Genomic DNA, 12887 nt, shown 5'->3' on the forward strand with positions numbered 1-12887 from the left:
TTTTTTTATTATTGCTCGTTTTTTAGTTTCCCTTTTATCTATTTATTTTTAATGGAAATTAAATATAGACCAAGGGAAACTAAATAAATTTATTAAAGAAAAATTTTATTAAATTTCTGGAATTAAGAGTAATTTAAGAATAAAAGATTAATAAATTTATTAAGTTCTTAAATTAAAAGTTATTTAAGAACATTACCTTACAAAATTAATTATGTTATTTTTATCACACTATTTTGTATCAAAAATAATTAAATTAGCTTATTAATTATTTTAGGCCTATGATTAATTAAATTAATTTTTTGTCAAATTAATTTAATTAATCTGGTTATATTAATTTAATTATGAGTCATGAAGTAAATATTTGTTATTTATTTTTGGTAGTTACTAGTTATTCAGTTAAAGGAAGTTATGAGTAGTTAATTAATCGTAAGAAGTTATCAGATCACAGGACACATAATCAGCAGTTAAGAAGCAAATGTAGGGGAGTTACAGTAACTGCCTGGACATGCGATATGAGTAGGTGCTAGATCCAAAACCTTCAAATGGACAGTTAGGTGCTGCTATAAATATATTCTACCATGCAACGCTCAAACCTCAAGCCAATTCAACAACAAGAACAGGCTCTAGCAGTCTATTTTATCTTTACTTTATCTGTCTTTTAATTTTCCAAGCCCTGCATTTTATTTCCAAGCTTTGTATTCGACTTTCTAGCAATCAATAAAATTCTCATTTATTTTACTGTTTGATTTGAATGAGATTTTGACAAAGTTGTGTTCAGAGTAGTCAAGTTTCCACAAACATTTAATAGAAATCAGAAAGCTCATAGCTGATATACTCAGTATCTGGTACGCTCGCATTTCCTAAGCTGTTAACCAGCCAAGTTGTTTCCTAACCAAATAAATACATTAGGATCTTAAATGTTGATTGAGAACAGTGAACTTTCAATTCTAAACCTAATATAGGTTATTAGCATAATTAATTAGTGTTTATTATTAGACGTTAATAAATGTGCATAAAATGTCCATAAACAAAATTAGTGGTAAGATGTCATTAACTGCTAAAAATATTGTGGCTGAGCTTAACAATGGAGATAAGCTTAACAATAACAATTATGAAATATAGAGTATAAAGATCCAATATGTGCTATAGGAACAATTGGCTCTTGAAAGATTAACCTATTTACGAGAATACCTAAAATTAGTAATGTGAGCCAACATAGGAGGGCCTGTGAGGAGTATGATGCCTAGACAAAGAAGAATTCTACTGCTTGCATCATGTTGCCAAGCAATATGGATTTGGATATTATACAAGAATTCAGAAAAATATGACATAGAAAAAGACATGTGGTTTACACTTAAGGAAATGTTTGAAGGCATTACAGTCACTAAACTTAGCGCTCTTGCCATTAAGTTTGACACTTACAAAAAGTGTCTTGATCATGACATGTAGAAGTGTCTTAAAGTCATGAGTAATATAGTGGATGAGTTAATGGATGCCGGTCACATTTTAACTAATGGGCGACAATGAATGCAATGATTAGGCAAAAGGGCTTAATAGGTAGCATCTAAAAGGTGAAATTGTCAACTTATTTATGCTACTCACCCTACAAAGCTTGCCCATGGGGCCCTCGCCCACGCGGGCGACTTGCCTAAGTGTTAAATGGGCATTCAGGCTACTATGCACTCAATGGGCCATCTCCTTCTCCTAAATGGGATTCAAAGATATTCGCATGATCGAGTTAGAATCCTTATCCAAAGGAGATCCTTAGACCAACAAGAACACTAACTACTAACATCCAAGGTATACGGATTCCAAGTCCTATTCCAATACAAACTCCTATTCCAACTGGGAGTTTAACTAATGCCTATCTATAAGGAGACTGCTAGGTATGCACAATCTATCTTATTCTCTTATTCTTTATTCTTATTCTCTAGTTCTCAATACTAACTTAGGCATCGGAGTGGTAGTCAACCAACCCACTCAGTGTTCTTAATTATTTTACAGATCCATACTTCTGGAGATTCCTTAAGTAGCAACACTTATGAATATTGTCTAATAGAAAAAACATCTAAAAAACCATTTATAAAGGGAATAAGAGTTAAATTTCCATTGCAATTAATTCATTTTGATATATGTGGTTCAATGAATTTAAGGGCTATGCATGGGGCTATTTATTTCATCACATTCATAAATGACTCAACTCAATATGGTTATGTTTATTTCATATCTCATAACTATGAGGCTTTAAGTTGCTTCATTGAATTTTTTAATTTAGTTAAGAATCAATTAGATAGAAAACTTTAGACTTTAAAAACTGGTCGAGGTAGAGATATTTATTTGATCAATTCAAGGATTTTTTTATGATGAAAGGGAAATAGAATGATAGTTGCCTATTCCTGAAACTCCATAACAAAATGGTGTTGCGAAAAGGCAAAAAAGGACGCTATTAGAAATGATTAGGTAAATGATGACTCAAGTTAATTTACCAATTACCTATTGGGATGTTGCATTTTTTATTGCCACTTTTCTACTTAGCCATGTGCTTATCAAATGAGCTACTTCCTTTCCAAATGAGCTTTGGACAAAACGTAGACCAAACCTAGGTTTTATAAAACTTTAGTGATGTGTTGTATTTACTTATGATCCTTCCCATATATTTCGAAAACTAACTCTAAAGACAAGGAAATGTATCTTTATAAGATATTCTGAACATTTAAAAAGATATGTTTTAATGGGTGAAGTATAACTGAATTTGAATCACGAGACGTCATATTCCTAGAGAATGATTTTCCAAAGCAGGGTAAGATAGGTCAAAACTTATCTGAATTTGAAAATTATGACCAGGATGCTTCCGTTATAGAAATTTAAATGGATGCACTTCTGAGTGGGAGCTATATGAATATCGATGAATATCTTCATCTAGATTCACCATTGCACCTAAAGTGAATCCAATTTTGATGCTTGGTTCGAGTGGGAGTAGCATATCCATTGACGAGTCAATGAATCAAGCTCAGCTATGACAAATGAGTCATATAAGAGTTCTCCATCATTGTATTGAGATGGAAGGGGAAGCATGTATAGTTACTTGTGTTAAAAAAGAGCCAAGGAATGTAAATGTGGCTCTTTCATACCCTACTAAGGAAAATTGGATTAAAGCAATAAAAGAAGAAATGGAGTCTATGAAATCCAACTAAGTTTTGAGAACTAGTTGAATTACCTAAAAGATATATGGCAATTGAGAATAAATGGGTTCTGAAGATAAAGCATAAAGCTAACAGTAGTATCAAAAGATACAAAACTTGCCTAGTGGCTAAAGGGTTTACATAACAGGATGGAATAGATTATGAGAAATTTTTTTACCTGTCGCAAAATTTATCTCAATAAGATTAATTCTGGCTACTTTAGAGCTTAATTTATATCAAATGGATGTGAAGACTGCCTTTCTAAATGGATAATTAGATGAGGAAATATTTATACATGGAACAACCCATAGGTTTCGTTAAAAAAGGCCAACAACACAAAGTGTGTTGAATTTTGTTGTCAATTTATGGTCTTAAATAGTCTTCAAGGCAATGGCATAGTAAGTTTCATAATGCAATCATGTCATTTGATTTCGCTATGATTCATGAGGACCATTGCATATACATCTGGTAATCTAAAGATAAATTTATAATCATATCATAGTATGTAGATGACATACTTATAATCAGGAATGATAGTGGGTATCTCAAAACTATCGAAGGATGTTTATCATCTAATTTTGAGATGAAAGACATAGGTGAAACTACATATATCCTTAGAGTTAAGATTTTAAGGGATCTCTTAAAGAAATTATTATCTCTATTACAAGAGTTATACACCCCAAAAAGTTCTAGAGTGATTTAATATGCAAGATTGTAAACCTATAAATACTCCCATTTCTAAAAGTCAAGGTCTAAGCTAAAGACTATGTCCTAAGATTAATTAAGAGAAAGATCAAATGAATGTGATGCGTCCCACATTGATTCTGCAGGAAGGTCTTGGGTGTTATATATATGAGTTTGCAAACCTCCCCTTGTGAGCTAGCTTTTGAGGCGGAGTTAGGCAGGTTCATATCATTTGGTATCAGAGCCTCACTCTGTATGGGTCAGTAGGCCATGTACAAAGGTTCCTTGACGTTATTCGGGAGAGGTCGGGGTGAACGAGTCATGACCCCGGTTACTTCACGAGGACGTTCAGTCTAAAGGGGTCAGGAATGATGCGTCCCACATCGATTCTACAGGGAGGTCTTGGGTGTTATATATATGAGTTTGCAAACCTCCCCTTGTGAGCTAGCTTTTGAGGCGGATTTAGGCAGGTTCATATCATTAAACTGATGTGAACCTTCAAGCAATTGATAACTTGAAAACCCACATTCAAGAATTAAATGAACAATATGGAAAGCACCAAATCAAGATGTATGAATTTGATTCTTTGAACCAGCACAATCAGATTGTTGTGTAATTCAAAGAAAATATCAGAAATTGGATTCTTGACCTAATTCATATGGAGAATGAATAAACCAAGAATATTATGCACATTAAACCTTGCAAGATAGAAATCTCAGCAAGTTAATGAGCTTCACAAGAACAAAGGCAACAGCCAATTTACTCACTAAAGGAGCAGAAACAATCTTTCATTAATATTCAAGTGTGTCCTCCACTCTCTCATTACACTTGTATTTATAGCCTCTTGGCTTCAAAGCTAAAGACAAAAATATCCCTACTTTAGTAACAGCTGTAGGGAGCTTTAAGTCCAAACAAAAATTAATCTATCAAAAGACTAAAAACTCCTTACAAAAAGTAAATTTAATACAGCAGCAAGTAAGGGCATTTAAGTCCAAAAGAGAGGTGGTTATAACAGCAAGGAATATTCCTTGAAAAAGGTGCCAGCAGATACATGTACATGGGTTGGATCTGGTGCATGCATGTCCACAGGTTATTCCATGTAACCTAATGCTCCACATGGCACCTGGTCACTTCCAAGCTTAATTTTCACCAAATTTAATCCTTTATAATTTTCTTCATGCCATTCCAGCTTATAATCCTTGCTCCTTATGATTTCACAAATTAAGTTCTGAAGTGATTTAGCTCTAGCTCTAGTAATTGGACCTTGGATGAAATCCTTTGGCGTGGATGTAGCTTGATTCTCATCATTCCCCTCTGCTTCAAAAGGATTCGTCCTCGAATCTGTTCTTGCATCAACACAAGGAGATAAATCAGCAACATTGAAGGTGGCACTGACATTATACTCACCGAGCAGGTTTATTTTGTAAGCGTTATCATTAATTTTGGTCAGCACTTGGAAAGGTCCATCACATCTTGGTTGTAATTTTGATTTCCTTCGAGAGAGAAACCTTTCTTTGCGCAAGTGAACCCATACCCAATCTCCAGGTTGAAATGTGACTTTCTTCCTTCCTTTGTTGGCTTGACTAGCATATTTTTCATTGTTCTTTTCAATTTGAAGCTTAGCTTGCTCATGGATTTTTTTCACCAATTCTGCTTTTCTTTTTCCATCTAAACTAGCAAGCTCGTTCACAGGTAAAGGTAAAAGATCCAAAGGAGTTGAAGGATTGAAACCATACACAATTTCAAATGGAGAATAGCCAGTAGAAGAATGCACATTTCTACTGTATGCAAATTCAACAAGTGGAATGCAATCTTCCCATGACTTCAAATTTTGCTTAACCACAGCACGCAAAAGAGTAGTTAGTGTCCTATTTACTAATTCAGTTTGACCATCGGTTTGTGGGTGACAAGTGGTGGAAAATAACAACTTGGTGCCCAATTTTCCCCACAAAACCTTCCAAAAGTGACTAAGGAATTTAACATCCCTATCACGAACTAACTCTTAGGTATGCCATGCAACCTAACAATATCTCTAAAGAATAAATTTGCAACATTTGTAGCATCATCAGTTTTATGGAATGGAATAAAATGTGCCATTTTTGAAAACCTGTCAACAATAACAAAAATTGAATCATGGCCTTGTTTAGACCTAGGTAATCCCAACACAAAATCCATAGACAAATGAACCCAAGGATCACTAGGGGTAGGTAAAGGTGTATACAAACCATGTGGCAAAACTCTAGATTTAGCCTTAGCGCACACAACGCACCTAACACATACTCTTTCAACATCTCTTTTCATATTCGGCCAATAAAAATGTTCCTTTAACACATCTAAAGTTTTGGCAACACCAAAATGACCCATTAATCCACCAGCATGAGACTCATTCACAAGTAATTCACACATGGAACTCTTAGGCACACACAATCTATTTTCTCTAAACAAATATCCATCATGCCTATAAAACTTCTCAAAAGCATTGTTTTCACAAGCTGCATACACTCTAGCAAAGTCATCATCTTCAGCATATAATTTTTTCACATATTCGAATCCTAATAACTTTGCATCAAGAAGGGCAAGAAGGTTATACCTTCGAGATAAGGCATCAGCGACCACATTTTCTTTCCCATGTTTGTATTGAATCACATATGGGAAGGTCTCAAGGAACTCAACCCATTTTGCATGACGCCTACTCAACTTATTTTGCCCCTTGATATGCTTCAATGACTCATGATCTGCGTGGATGACAAATTGCTTTGGCCAAAGGTAATGTTGCCATGTTTCCAAGGCACGTACCAATGCATACAACTCTTTGTCATATGTAGAATAGTTCAAAGCTGCTCCATTAAGCTTCTCACTAAAGTATGCTATTGGTCTCTTATCCTGCATTAAAACGGCTCCAATACCTATACCTGATGCGTCACACTCAATCTCAAAAGTCTTAGAAAAATCAGGTAAAGCCAACACAGGAGCGGAACATAACATCTCTTTAATTTTGTGAAAAGCATCATCTTGTTTCTGTTCCCAAACAAAATTAACATTCTTTTTGACAAGATCATTCAATGGTGCTGCAATGGTACTGAAATTCTTAATAAATCTTCTATAGAAACTAGCTAGTCCATGAAAACTACGTACTTCGGATGCAGTCTTTGAAATGGACCAGTCTTTAATAGCTCTAATTTTTTCATCATCAACTTCAACACCATTAGCACTAATGACAAATCCTAAAAAGACAACCTTTTCCATGCAAAATGAACATTTCTTCAAGTTAGCATATAATTTTTCCTTTCTTAACACATCGAATACAGCTCTTAAATGATGCATATGTTCATTCATGTCTCTACTGTAAACCAATATATCATCAAAATAAACAACAACAAATTTTCCAATAAAAGCACGCAACACATGATTCATCAATCTCATAAAAGTGCTAGGAGCATTAGTTAGCCCGAAAGGCATCACTAACCACTCATATAGTCCATGCTTTATTTTAAATGCGGTCTTCCATTCATCACCTACTTTCATGCGAATTTGATGATATCCGCTTTTCAAGTCAATTTTGGTAAAAACACAAGCACCACAAAGTTCATCCAACATATCATCTAATCTAGGTATAGAATGGCGATACTTTACAGTGATTTTGTTGACCGCCCTACAATCCACACACATGCGCCATGTGCCATCTTTCTTTGGTACCAAAAGGACGGGTACAGCACAAGGGCTCATACTTTCTCTCACATAACCCTTAGCTAGCAATTCCTCCACTTGCCTTTGTAATTCTTTGGTTTCTTCAGGGTTACTTCTATAGGCTGGACGGTTGGGAATAACTGCTCCAGGTACAAAATCAATCTGGTGCTCAATCCCTTGAATAGGTGGTAGTCCATCCTCATATTCCTGCAAAAGGGAGACAACAACACTAGGCAAATTGGGGTCAAGGTCAGATGTGAATAAACAAGAGTCCTTAAACACAATTAATAACATTTGCTTGTTGGCAAACATGGCATTCCTTACATATCTTCCTTTAGCATACAAGCTTAATTTTCTCTCCCCTCTTTCCGCACAGCTCTCCTTTTGCGTCGAAGATTCACCTTTTTCAAGCACTCTTGGAATGTTTTCTTTACTCTCTTTTCTTTCCTCACAACCACCCTTGTCTTGCTCACTCACAACATTTTCACTCAATTTCTTTTCACTCCTTCTTTTCTTCTCTGCTTTCTTTTCGGCCACTCTTGATTTTTCCTCACTCATTGCTTGCTTAAGCCTTGTTTGGTCTTCATAAATCTGTTTTGGTGTCATAGGTGCCAAAATGATTTTCCTTCCATTCATTTCAAAAGAATACCTATTTTTATACCCATCGTGGATCACCTTTCTATCAAATTGCCATGGTCGGCCAAGTAATAAATGGCCAGCTTGCATTGGAACCACGTCACACATAACCTCATCTTGATACTTTCCTATTGCAAAGGAAATCAATACTCGTTTTGTTATTTTCACCTCACCACATTCATTCAACCACTGCAATTTATAGGGTCTAGGGTGTTTCGAAGTCCTCAACCTTAATCTCTGCACCAAAATAGTACTAGCAACATTGGCACAACTTCCCCCATCAATGATGACATTACAAGCTTTGTCTTGGATAAGACACCTTGTATGAAAAATTGTTTCTCTTTGCAATTCATAACCAACATCCTCCTTTACTTGAGTATTTAATGCTCTCATAATCACTAGAGCACTTCCTTCAGCAGCATATTCTACCTCTACATCCTCCTCCCCTGAAGATGTGGAATCACTCACAATTTCCTCCTCCGTTTCTATCTCACCATTTTCTCTCATGACCATGACTCTCTTGTTAAGGCATTGAGAAGCTATGTGTCCACTGCCCAAATACCTAAAACACTTCACATCTCTATTTCGGGTAGTAGTTGCAACCTCCTTTCCTTTACTTTCTACAAATTTCTTCTCCACCTTTTTTTCCTTTTCCTCATTTCCCTTATATTTGCTAACAGCATTTTCCCTATCCTCCTTCTTCCAGTTAGACTTCCAAGATGAATGCTAATGTGATCAAAAGTCTAATGTATGCTATAATGTGTACAAGACATGATATTTGCTATCAATTGGCTTGGTAAGTCAATATCAATCTGAGTCTGGGTGAGTAAGTTAGAAAGCAGTGAAAGTGATACTAAGATATCTCAAAGGCATAACTAATAACTTATTGCATTATCAAAGAGTTGATATGCAATTTAGAGACTATATGGATGTTGATTGGTGTTGTGTAAAATCTCGAAAGTACATGGATTATTAACAAATAATACAGCAGTGAGTAAGCATCATTCTCATAAAGGACTTAGTGAGTACTACACTAAACAACAATTTTGACTATCTAAACTACCAATTATAGTGAAAGAGATCTAAATTAAGTTATTCTAAACTAATGGAATAGAAGAATGTTAAACAATTTTAACTAAGGAAATCAATTAATGAAGACAATTCCAGAATTAAGGGTTCACACTTCAACCTATTACAGATCTAATCTCATTCATTCAATATTGGATATTTGTTACTTTGAAGGAAATCAATTCTAAGTTATCTTAAGTCTTCTCTCAAGGCACTTAAGGTGTATCTTAATTTATTTGAACCCTACTTTCATGGTGATCAATCTTAATTAAGACCTTTTAAGCTCTTTGATTAATTATGCACTCCATATAGAATCTCAGCTTATCTCTAAGTCGAAAACCTTAAGTTTGAGATCTTAATTTTCTAATATTAATCTTCACCTTTTAGTCCATCAATAAGTATTTAGAATCATAACTAAGTGGATACCAACATATAGCATGCAATAAGATCACAAGAAATTAAATGAAAGAACAAATCTTGAAATTTATTAAATAAAATCAATGTGAATCCATAACAGAATTTGAAAACGCTATGTCCTTAATCCTAGAATTAAGAAAACTACTCACTCATGGTAAGTTTAACAATCGGCATAAAATTAAAATAACAATAATAAAACATTTGAAAAAACAAGACAAAGAAACCTAGATAGAAGATCTATAACTTTGAACTTATGGAACTTTGGCTGTAAATCTCTCCTAAGAATCTTAGTGCAAATCTCTCCAAATTATAGGAAAACTAAGGTAGAATGTAAAGAGTGCGATCCCTGGCCTATTCTAGACTTCTTATATTTATATCTAGCATAAAATCCCTCAATTTAGAGTCCTGGAGGCCTTAGAAGTCTGTCTGAGTCGAGCAAAACAGAGTTAGAGTTGAATTGGAGTTTGAGTTGGGACACTTTACATGGCCTGTGCGTCATTACATGGGGCAAGCCATGTAATCTTTTAGAGCTCTTTAGGCTTGCAAATTCTTAGGGTGGTAGAATGTTATACGGGCTAGGGTCCTTTACATGGGTCCTTTTACACAGCCCATGTACTTGTTTCTCCTCAGTACTTCTTTGACAGCTAGTTACGTAGGTCATAAACACCCAGTGCATGGCCTGTGCAATCTCCCTCAGTTTATATTTTTTTCTTTTTGACTTTCTAACTTGTCTAAATATGTTCTAAGCCATGAAACTGTATAAAATCACTTGATAAAACACAAAAATCAAGAAATTAAGCTAGAGTAAATAAAAATCCTAAAAAGTAATGAAACTAACAGGAAATTATGCAATTTACTAACTAAATGCTCATGAAACACAATAGAATGTACGTTAAAGAATCAACGGTTGCTTGTTAGAGATCCATTTCCCTTATGAAGTGTTAACCATTCATTCCAATTATAAGACTATTAATAGGCCACAAAGAAATTATCTCACTAGGATAGATTCAAGAAACAATCACTAACTTAAAAAGCCTCTATCATGAATGATTGTATAGAGATAAAGGATTATATTCCCAACCCCATAGGTATATCCTAGTTTTCTATCTCCACTAATATAACATACATTTTTCAAAGATCAAAAGATCTTTCATAAGGTTGTAATGGGGCTACAGGGTAAATAAATGGGGCTATTAAGTAAAAAGGACTTAAAGAATGCAAAGTATGAGAAGAAATGTCTAGCAAAAGATTAGTGCACACTAGATTTTGACTTCCCTCTTTGCACATGGAGGAAAAGGAGCCCTTTTCACAATTTTGAAGTTTAGAGCCAAGTATGCTCTTCTTTGGTGTTTTAGTAGGGACTTTTGCATTTAATTTGACTTTTGTTTATGCCTTTTGTCCCATTTGGTTTAACATTTTATTTAACTTTTCTTTATGTCTTTTGTCTCATTTTGGTGCTCACCCCCAACTCATTCTTTTTATTAGTTTGGAAGTGTACTTTTCTCCTCTCTCTCTCTCTCTCTCTCTCTCTCTCTCTCTTATAGCATACTTGTGCGAAGTCTATATTAACTCCTTCCCTCTTCTCTATGTGTACCTAAAGTGCTTTTTACTTTACAATTTGACTCTTTTCATAGGATTAGGATAAGTGTTTGGGCTAATGGCTAGGTTATTATTGTGGGTTAACAAAGAATATATAAAAAGTAAAATATAGGCTCAAATTGGCTACATGGGATGATTTGATTAAGGGTGACTAAGGCTTTAATGAGGCTAATAACAAAGAATGCCTAAATCATCTTTTTCTCAAGTGCATACAAGGATTTCACCTTGATTGATCAAACAAATATGTTCTAGGGATGGTGAGGCATATTTATGCTTGTTCATATTCCAATAATTTTCTCTTAGCTTTGTAAATTCGAAGTGACAAACTAATAGTTATGAATTAGTTTAATTAGTTTTGCTCCATTTAGAAGATAGACTTTTCACAAACAAGTCATTAAAGCTTTTAGCCTATCTAGTACATTCAAATCCATTAAATCATGAGAGAACAATTATTTGCTAATTGAAGTTTTAGTCATACTTCTAAGGAAAGTTTGAAAACTTTTGCAAAATTTTAAAAAATTTTGGAATTTTAATACTTGAGGGTAATATGGATATAGAAAGGCAATGCAAATGCAAATGAACTAAAATGCAACTAAAATGCAAAAATTGCATACACGCCCCCCAAACTCAGACTTGTCATTGTCCTCAATGGTAATATAATATAATATGTAAGCTCATAAAATTAATAAGGCACAATAGATAGAAAAAGTAAAGCATATGTATATATATATCTAAGGAAATGTACTAAAGTTTGACAAAATAGACTAGTGCTAGGCTCTATGCTTATACAAAATCCAAAATATAACCTAATCTAGGCATCTTAGTCTAAAAAGTCTCAGAAGGTGAAGAAGATCCACTCTTATCCTGTCTCTCCAGGATTATATCTAGTTTGTTATGTGCTTCCTGGAGGCTGTCCTCTAAGTTTTTAAAGCTTTGGGTGAATGTCTGCTCCATCCTTTTAAGGTATACAAGGACAGGATCAGCGGGAGCTGGTGTGAAAGGCGGGACTCAAGCTGGTGATGCTTGGAGTGCTGGCTTTGGCCCCTCAGGCTGCTACTGCTCTTTAGGTTGCTATTGGGCTCCTGATGACTCATTTCGTTCTTGTGGCTATGCTCTAGGTATTACATTCCCATGTTCATCCACAAGGAGGCCTGTGTCTCCAACCCTCCTATAGATGCCCATCAAAATGCAAATGGTTGCATTTATCCTGGTAATCCCTGTGATAGGTGCAACTGTACATGTACAGGAAGAATCTAAAATGCATCGCTATGGTGGTAATGAGGCCTCCAATGACTATGTGTCTGGTGGTATAGTGAGATATTCTCCTAAAGTGCTGGTAAAAGAAGTATCCAGTCTTATAATTGTGTCCATGCACCATGCACCATGCACCATAGGAAGAAAACTCGTTGGCATTCACCACGCTTAAGCTATCTCCTCACCCTATAATGGTATGAGTTACGAGGTGGCATTCACCATGCAGAGCCGAGTTTGTAAGCCCCTATCGATTTGGACCGATTAGCATGGTATTCTGCTGCATTGGGTGCAAAAAAGTGATGTTGTTGCATACCGTCCTATTAAGTGGAATTTCTTAGAGGCTATCACTGTCAAAACTGA

The sequence above is a fragment of the Hevea brasiliensis genome, chromosome 6 (assembly GCF_030052815.1).
Source record: "Hevea brasiliensis isolate MT/VB/25A 57/8 chromosome 6, ASM3005281v1, whole genome shotgun sequence".
NCBI classification, from domain to species: domain Eukaryota; kingdom Viridiplantae; phylum Streptophyta; class Magnoliopsida; order Malpighiales; family Euphorbiaceae; genus Hevea; species Hevea brasiliensis.